The sequence below is a fragment of the Enhydra lutris genome, unplaced genomic scaffold (genome assembly GCF_002288905.1).
Source record: "Enhydra lutris kenyoni isolate GAN:26980312 unplaced genomic scaffold, ASM228890v2 scaffoldscaffold9, whole genome shotgun sequence".
In the NCBI taxonomy this organism is placed as follows: Eukaryota; Metazoa; Chordata; class Mammalia; order Carnivora; family Mustelidae; genus Enhydra; species Enhydra lutris.
Window position 1 is genome coordinate 7,823,709 of NW_019154093.1, and position 9,253 is coordinate 7,832,961.

A 9,253-nucleotide genomic window follows, 5' to 3' on the forward strand; every position below is an offset into this window, starting at 1 on the left:
GGACGTGGGGCCTGCCACTCTTTGCTGCTGGGCCTGGAGCTGGGCGGGCTGTGCTGCGTGGCTTGGCCGGGGCTGGTGTTTTGGCAGCCCCCCAGCCCGGGTGGGAGGGGGGCCGAGAGGGAGGCGCTCATCTTCCCACACGTGAGAAATAGGTGCACTTGCTTTAATTCTCATCCATGCGGTTTGGTCACTGAGACTTTGGCATTGCACTCTAAACTCAATTAGAAATTTAACAAACCTTATAAATCCTCCCCAGCCTGAGCCTTGTAAATCACCAGAGTGGGGCCAGCTTAGCACTTATCCATCTCTGGCTTAATGACCTCCCCAGCCTGGCCTGGGAATGATTCAGGAGCAGTGACAGGTCTAATTAGTGAGTACAGACTGCCGCAGGAGTCGGGCTGCGGGAGGAGGGAGAGGGGGCGCCGTCCCTGCCCAGGGACGATAGGGAAGTGAGTCCTGACCCTTGTCCTGTCTGGACCTCGGGGGTCTGGCACACAGGAGGAAGGGCAGGGAGGGGTGGCAAGGGCCTGATGGGCTTCCTTAGTTAATGTCGCCATGCTGGTGGAATGTCTTCCTTGGGGAAGGGTGTGGGAGGCGTGCCGCTGGTAACACTATGTGTCAGGGGCCATGTGGGGCCCAAGCAATCTCCTAGCAAGGCAACAAGTTCGTGTTTGGATTTGAGGCTGTATTGACAGCCAGTCAACATCAACGTGGGTGAGTTTTGAGGGTGGGGTCTGATCTTTCCTGTGCCTGAGGGAACTGTATTCCAGAGCGACACATGTGAAATTGCAGGGGGCCCACATAGCTCCATTTTTAAAGGTGAAAGGTCCAGGCTTAGTGAGAAGATGCATTTTCCAAAGGAGCTATCCTCATGAGGTAGTGAGTTCCCCATCAGTGAAGAGACAGCCTAGGATCCTCTACTATTTTTTTTTTTTTAAGAGTTCAGCTTTTTATTGACCAGGTTACAGAAGAGGTGTGGGCAGAAAGACCAAAGTCCATGTCAACATCAGACTCCTCCGATTCTTCTTTCTTTGCTTCTACTTCCTTCTCCTCAGCTGGGGCAGCCCCAGTGGAGGGAGTGGGGCCTTCTGTGGGTGCAACACCAGCTGCTGGGGCAGCTCCCCCAGTTCCTAGAGATGAGGCTCCCATGTTGACATTGGCTAGGGTCTTTGCGAAAACATTTAGACCCCTGCTCCCATGAGGGCATTGATCTTATCCTCTGGACCTTGCCTTCATTGCTGTGTGGGATGTAGATGCAGGCCAGCTCCAAGATGGCGGCCATGGAGCCAGTAAGCGCTGAGAGGGCGCTGCCGGGCGTGGGACTTGCCGTCAGAGGAAGTGAGGGCCTTACCCCAAAGTGGCCTTACCTTCCTTGGAGGGATGGAGCCTTTGAGTAGCAGCTGAGGAAAGGGCCAGCATCCTTGACTATGAATGGAACCCCAGCTGTGTGTCAGGCCTTTCACACATCAGATGATGCGATCTGTAGACCATGCGTCTGTCCCATTTGACAGATGAGGAAGCTGATGTTCAGGGAGGTTCCGGGTTGTACCAGGTCATTCAGAACCGGGATTGGAATGCTGGCCTGTGTGGCTCCGGAACCCAGGGCTCCCCCTCCCTGCCTCTCCCCGCCTCTCCCCATCTGGGCAGAAGATGCGCCCTTCGGGCTGCTCCTCCCCTAAGTGGACGCTCATGATGATTCTGGGGACAAAATGATTCCAGGCCCCAGAACCCAGAGCCACAACCTCCTGGCTGCCTTTGACAGGCTGTTCCACCATATTGGTGCCCTGGTGGGAAGACGTGGGTCCTGTCCTCTCTCTGCAATCTTTCCCTCCTCTGTTGCTCTCATTCTCAGGCCTCATTTTCCTGTCTTCTCCTAGCCTCCTTCTGGCCTCTCTCTGGCCTTGATCCCAACTCCCACTGAGTTATTTGCTGGGAAGTTGGGGGTAGGCTAGGCCTGAGCTCTCTCCTTCTACCAGTCACCTCCAGTGCCTGGATGCAGGAGGCAATGCTGACACTCCTGCCTGGGGAGATGGATGCCTGCTCTGCCCCCCACTGACCTCTCTGACCCCCTCCCTGCTCCTGACCCTGGAGCAGGCACCAGGAGGAGGCCCGAGTAATTGGTTCCATCCAAGACTCATTCTCAGTGGCGCAAAAGGGAAAGTTATAAATATTTTTATCTATAACTCACGATGAATAAAAATTTAATTACACTGAAAAATTTAAATTTTATAAGAAATAAATATTAATCCTGGAGAGTGACTTTTGTGGGAAGTTAACTTTCAAACCTCAGTCTGGAGGTGCCTGGGGTCTGGGAGGGAGAGGGAAGCCCCCCCAGTTCCAGCTCCTGGTTTGGGGTGGGAGTCCTCCCTCCTGAGACTGAGGGTTCAAAGACTCAGATCGCCACCCCAGGAAGAGCCCCCTTACTCAGCTCCCTCCCTCTCCTCAATAATAATTACTTACCTACCCCAGCCGGACATTTTTCTAGATGCCGTGGGAACTGCAGGGAAGGACGTGGATGTTGTTCTTGACCGCGTCAGGCATCCTGTCATGTGGAGGTAGATAGGAAATCAATAATCACCAACACGACTGCCGGGTTAGTACCCTTAGCCGGGCACAAATCCCTGCTTGGTTTTATTTTATTATTATTATTTTACTTTTGGAAAATCCCACATACATACAGAACACGTAAGCATGCAGCGCAGTGAATGAGGACAGTGCGGGGGAAAGCTCCCCACCCAGGTCAGGGAAAGCTAATGTTGGCTCCCATGCGAGATGTCTGGGGGGGGTGGGGTAGGCCTGCCTTGAGGAACTTCGAAGACTGCCTGATGGATGATTTGTGCTGCTTGGCCAAGGAGAGAGCAATCTGAGGGTAGGGTGGCCTAATATTAGTAACAACATCTCAATACATACTGGAGGTTCATCACGTGCCAGGCCCGATTCTAAGCCCTTGATGGATATTAGCTCCTTGGACCCTACAGTGAAGAAACTGGAACACAGAGAGGTTAATGAACAAGGCCCAAGTCACATAGTTGGTAGAATGCATCGCCGGGTGAAACTTGAGTCCCCTGGCTTAGTGGCTTCTCTGAGTTTCTCTGAGGTGGGACAGCGCAGGTCTTGGCCACAAGCGCCTGGGTTCTGGTACTCCCCCAGAACCTCTGCAAACCTTCTGATGTTTCACACCTGCTGTGTGGCCTCAGTCAAGTCTCTCAACCTCTCTGAGTTTCAGGGACCTCTTCTGAGAAACAAGGATTAAAAATCCCTACTGTGCACCTCCACAGGCTTGTTTGGGACTGAAGAGTGGTGACAGAGATGGATGTTGTCATTGGGGTCACAGAACTAACCAGCAGCCGCTCTGGCCCATGGGCTGACGGAGGGACTGCAAGCCGCCTCCCTGGGAGGCAGGCCTTGTTGCCCTTCCCTTCGGATGCTGAGGACATTGACATCTCACGAGGAGTCTGAGAAAGGCGAAGTGGTTAGAGGAGTGGCCTGTGGCGAGTGGGGGTTGGTGGGGTGTTGCTCGGGGTCTGGGAATGAGGGCAGGATTTGGGACCTGCTCCAGGGGGGCTCTGCTGTGAGCAGAGGTGAGCAGGTCCAGGTGTGCATGCTGTGTTGGGGGAAGGGGAAAGCAGGGTGGGTTCTGAGCCGCTCACCTCAGCTGCTTCCCCATTCCACAGATGCTAAAACTGAGGCCATCCTGGGCTGGAGCTGCGGAGCCTGGGTCTGGATTTGGGCTGTAGTTGGGTGGAGGAGGGGAGCATTGGGGGTAGGAACTCGGACTTGAGCCTGGCCAGCAAAGTCCTTGGCTCTTGAGCCCAAGACTGAGGCTGAAGGGGGCGGCTGGGCCCAAGTGCCACCTTGGGACAGTGCAGTCTTGTCCCAAGAGCCTCATCCTGCTGCTCTCAGTGATGGGTGAGCTGGAACCGCCATGGCTCCCATGTGGCAAGGAGAACCCAGAGGAGCCTGGGGCCCAGAGCCTAATTTCCCCTGTTATGAACCTCCAGGGAGGTTGGTGACAGAGGCCTACAATTCTCCAGGACTAAATGGACCAGGTCCTCTTAAGGATTGGAAATTCTCCGAATCCTTATTTGGCTGGCCCAGCACCCTGAGTAGGGCTGCTTCCGGTGGTAGGTGGGATATCTGCCTTTAGTGGCAAAAACTCAGGAATGCCTCACCCTCCCCGCTGCGCAGCCCAGGCCCAGACACACAGGTACACGTGCTCACACATCCAGACACGGACCTGTGTGCAGGCATGCATGCGTACATGCATAGATGCGTGTGCTTGCACAGACACACGTGCACACAGATGCTGGTGCGCAGGTGCCTACACAGCCAGAGAGCGATTCTCCGGCATCCGTGTGGCCCCAGTCCACCCTCCCAGCAGCACTCCGCTGATGGAATACTGTAATATTTTTCTATTAAATGTTGCATTTGTTGTGCCTTTTAGTAGCTCCCCTCATTAAAAATGATATTATCCCCATAAATAAGCCGGCTCCTGAGAAGAGTGCCCGACTCCATTTCTCTTCCTAATTGAGACACTTAGCTTTGATTTGCTCGTCTGCACGCACTGAGCGGATTAATTTTCAATTGATGCTCCTGGGCAGGCGGAGGCAGGCAGTGTGGGCTCGCAGCCCAGCGGCCTGGGAGCAGGGGCACGGGGGGCCCTGGGAGGCCCAGAGAGGATGGCTGCAGGAAAGAGAGCCCTGGGGATGGCCTGGAGCTTTGTGGTTTTGTTCTTTGTGGGTGAGTGAATCCTGGGGGGTCCTCTCCCAGGGGGAGCACTCTCCTCCCAAACCAGGCGCTATGGACTCAAAGTCTGTGTCCCGTCCACCCCCCAAATTCCCATGTCGAAGCCCTAACTCTCCATGTGATGTATTTGGAGGTGGGTCCCGCTCATCCTCAGAGACTCACCGCTGGTCATTGACCTCCTCGGCAAATTCTGGGAAGGTGGTAGAGCTCTGGGCTAAGCGGCCACAGAGGCCCGCTGACCTGGGTTCAAATCCTGGTTCTTTTGGTTAGCTTGTGACCTGATCAAGTTATTCCAACTATCCAGGCCTCAGTTTCCTCTAGAAACAAGGGTGATGATAAGAGTACTTTTTTTTTTTTAAAGGTTTTATTTATTTGTCAGAGAGAGAGAGAGAGAGAGAGAGCATACAAGCAGGCAGAGGCGGAGAGAGAAGCAGGCTCCCTGCCGAGCAAGGAGCCTGATTCGGGATTCGATCCCAGGACGCTGCGATCATGACCTGAGCTGAAGGCAGCGGCTTAACTGACTGAGCCACCCAGGCGTCCCAAGAGTACGGTTTTCATAGGGACTGTTAACAAACAAAATTCAACAGAGTACATTGGAAAATCTCATAGGCTTTGTTAAGTTATTCATAAATCAGGCAGCATCCCGTCTAGCAAGAAGAGGGGAACTTCGAGGAGCTGTAAAAAATGGAAAGTTTTGGGGTGCCTGGGTGGTTCAGTGGGTTAAGCCTTTCCTTCGGCTCAGGTCATGATCTCAAGGTCCTAGGATCAAGCCCCGCATCAGGCTTTCTGCTCTGCAGGGAGCCTGCTTCCTTTCCTCTCTCTCTGCCTGCCTCTCTGCCTACTTGTGATCTCTGTCTGCCAAATAAATAAACAAAATCTTTAAAAAGAAAATGGAAAATTTTTATAGGAAGGAGAGTGGGGCAAGAAAATGATCAGCAAAAGGAAAGAAAGGAATGTTTCAGGCAAGGTCACCGGCCCTGAGATGGAAACAGAGCAGGGGGTCTCATTAGGTAGATTACTTCATCTCTGGGGGATGGAGAGGGCCCAGGTGACAGGTTACCTCCTTGGTGCTGATCACAAATTTCCCGATGGACTGAAATTCCCCCATTTCTGGGGGAGGTTAAAACTGTGATTGGATGTTAGGTATTAAGCCCCAGGTTGGATGACTTGGCCACAGTGATGTCATTTGAAGCCTATGGTTTTCTTTTTCTTCCTTTCCTTTTTTTTTTTTTTTAAAGATTTTATTTTTAAGTCATCTCTACAGCCAACATGGGGTTTGAACTCGTAGCTCTGAGATCAAGAGTCGCAGGCTTTTCTGACTGAGTAGCCACAGGCGCCCCAAGCCGATGGTTTTCTTTTTAAAAGGGTGTTGTACCAATTAGATGAGAGAAAGCATTTATACTTGATATTCAGTATGGTTTCTGGACTGGGAGACTCGATATCTCCCGGGTGCTTATTAGAAATGCAGAATTCCAGTCCTGCCCCTACTCTGCACCCCCATGACCCTCCCCCGACCTTCTGTACTGGAGTCTGCATTTCCAAAAGGTGCCCAGAGGTTCCTTGGGCAGCCACATCTGAGAAGCTCTGATTTAGCACAGCTCTTGGCACAGGGTAAGTGCTCATGAGAGTAGCTGTCACGATCATTAGTCTGACAAGAATCCCTCACGTGAAGGCAGATTCTGGCACTGGAGAGAAGCGGGGGGTGGGGGGGTGGGGGGGCTCACCGTCGGGCTCTGCAAGGGAGTGGTGTGTGCCCACTTCTGCTCCCCGCCTCACTGTCTCCACCAGTGGAGATGGAAATCATGACGCCACATTCTGGAGCTGACTGGAGAGTTCGGGAAGATGAATCGGAAGGTGCTTCTGGGAGTGGAAGGAGGTGACTGGCATGAAGCTCTCCAGCCAGGTTTGCATATGTTTTATTTACTCTCCCTGCTCTTGGTCCCGTTTTAAACATGAGAAATGGAGGCATTTCAAATCAAGCGGGGAGTCCAAACTCCTTTAGTGAATCAGCTATAGAACTGGGCCTGGTCCCCGGCCTGGTAGCCTCGAGCGCCGCCAGACCCCTCCGGGGCTCCTAGAGCAGCTGGATATTGTCCACCCTCCAGCTGCTGAAACCTGCTCAGTGCCTACCTCTCGCTGGATTGCGCTGTTGGCTGATTGCTCTGTGTGTGTGTGTGTGTGTGTGTGTGTGGTGTTGGGCGTGGAGGTGGCTACAGATCAGGGAGGGTGGGGGACAGGAAGGATGGGGCAGCTCTGGGATCTGACGGTTAATTAAAATGTCCTCATGGGTGATTAATCCACAGTCAATGGCTTGAATCCACAATGACCCAGCTCCTCTCTGGCCGAGCACGTGGCCTTGGCGGGGGTGCTGGGCAGGAGGCCCTGCTGTCTTCCTCTTGGTCCTGGGAGCCCCCGCACGGGATATGCTGTCGATGCTGCCTCCAAAATAGTCCCATCTTGTTTCCATAATAGCTTCTGTCACCGCTCTTGACAGACCAGCCATTAAGTCTTTGGCAAAATTGTAAGAATTATTAACATACGAGGTTTTATATTATTTGACAGCTGTCGGCTCCTTTGGAATCCACATCACCCTGTCCCCTCCCCTCCCCTCCCATCCTCTCCCTTGGTGTCACCCCTCGTGGCCCCAGAAGGATGGGAGGGGCCTCCCAGCCACTGGGGAACCAAGGGGGAGACAAGCCCATGTTGAGCTTCACTCACAATCGCTCCTGCACATCTGTGGGGTGTTCCCTGAGGCCTCGAACACCCCGTCTCTGGTCCTGACCTGGATCCTTCCTCAGCATGGACCCTCCCCGTCCATACCCCCAGCTTCCATGGCTTCAGAGACGACTCTCCATGCTCTACTTACCTCCCCACTGTGCCCCAGGCCCATGTACCCATTTGCTTCCTGGACTTCTCCCTGATGCTCCAGACTCCATCCTGGCTCTACCTCTTGGGTTTTCCATTTCGGTTCTCCCTCCATCATCCATCCTGTCTTCCAGGCCAGAAATCCGAGGGTCACCGCAGTCTCCTCTCCCTCCCACACCCTCGTGGTGTCAGGTCCCCAGGCTCTGTCCATTCTGCTTCCTAAAGGCCTCTTGACTCTCCCTTCTTCTCCCTTTGCCCTTGTCTGGGTCTCTTCCTGGGCCACTATACCTGCTTCCTCACAGGTCGGTGCCCTGCCCAGACCCCTTGGGCCTTCCATCAGGTAGTGCATACCTGTGCTACTTCCAAAAGCCTGCAGAGTTTCTCTGGAGCCCTCCCTGCTTCTCAGCTCCTCTCTTGGCTAGTTGCTAAGGAGAGTTGCTGTATAAATGCCCTAGCTCCTGGGCTGGGTAATTGAGGCCCAGGGTCTACGCAAGTCCTCGAGGTCTCCAGTAGAATGATGCTCCATTGTAGTAACTGGCTTGCTAAAGGCACACATCTCTGCATCCTCCCGCCCTGCCTTATTCCCTTGCTCCCCTGCTGGGTTTCTGGGACGTATCCCAAAGAAATTGCTTGCACTCAAATCCTTGTCTCAGAGTTGGCTTCTAGAGAACCCAAGCCAACATAGGACTCATAGTCTGTCTATCCCGCATCCCCAAGGGTGAGCCTTGGGATATGCACATCTGATTCTCTCTTTCCCTTCTTAGGATTGCATGGGGGGGGGGGGGTCCGCAATGCTTCAGCTGTGATTTCTTCACACTGCTCCAGCAAAGGGGGGTTCTTTAGAAACCTGGATGTAGGCAGTATTTGGGGACTGGTGCCTTCATTTGAAAAGCAGTCACCGTAGGCTTCAGATAGTAAGCTTCTCTGGTCCCTGCACTGGAAAAGTTTACACATTAGGTAAAGCATTTACACAGTGATTAAATAACACAGGCCTGGGGCCATCAACGTCAAAGAGAAACACGTTCTCAAATATCAAAATAGGTCACAAGGCTATCCTTAATAAAACTGGAGTTGGTTAGCCCAGGAATTAGCAAAGTAAGAGAGATGCCCCAAATCAGACCCTCATAAATGATAAAAGTGGCATTCCAAATTAGCATAGAAATGGAGGTGGACAGTTAATCACTTGGGAAAAATAAGGACATTGACTTCATGCAAATTCCCGATGGGTAAAAACGTTAATATAAAAAATGAAATCATAAAAGATCTAGAAGAAACAGGTGATTATCTCCGGATGCGGTGGGCCTTCCCAGGAACACAGGGGAGGAAGCCACAGACAGGGTTGTGAGAATTGGTGAAGTAAATAGAGAATCCCTAAATTAAAAAGCAGACTGGGGGCGCCTGGGTGGCTCAGTCGGTTAAGTCGGCTCTTGGTTTCAGCTCAGGTCATGATCTCAGGGTCATGGGATCAAGACCCATGTTGGACTCTGAGCTCAGCATGGAATCTGCTTGAGGTTCTCCTTCTCCCTCTGCCTTCCCCTGCTCGTGCTCTGTCTTTCTCAATTACATAAAAAAATCTAAAAAAAAAAAAAAAAAAGCAGACCAAATGGGAAAATATCTTGGCAGTATGCACTATTAAAAAAAA

General features: G+C 52.5%; 1 pseudogene; it reads right to left on the minus strand.

Moving 5' to 3' along the window:
• Window positions 1-942: 942 nt before the first annotated feature.
• On the minus strand, window positions 943-1,282 carry LOC111143727 (annotated as a pseudogene).
• Window positions 1,283-9,253: the final 7,971 nt, after the last annotated feature.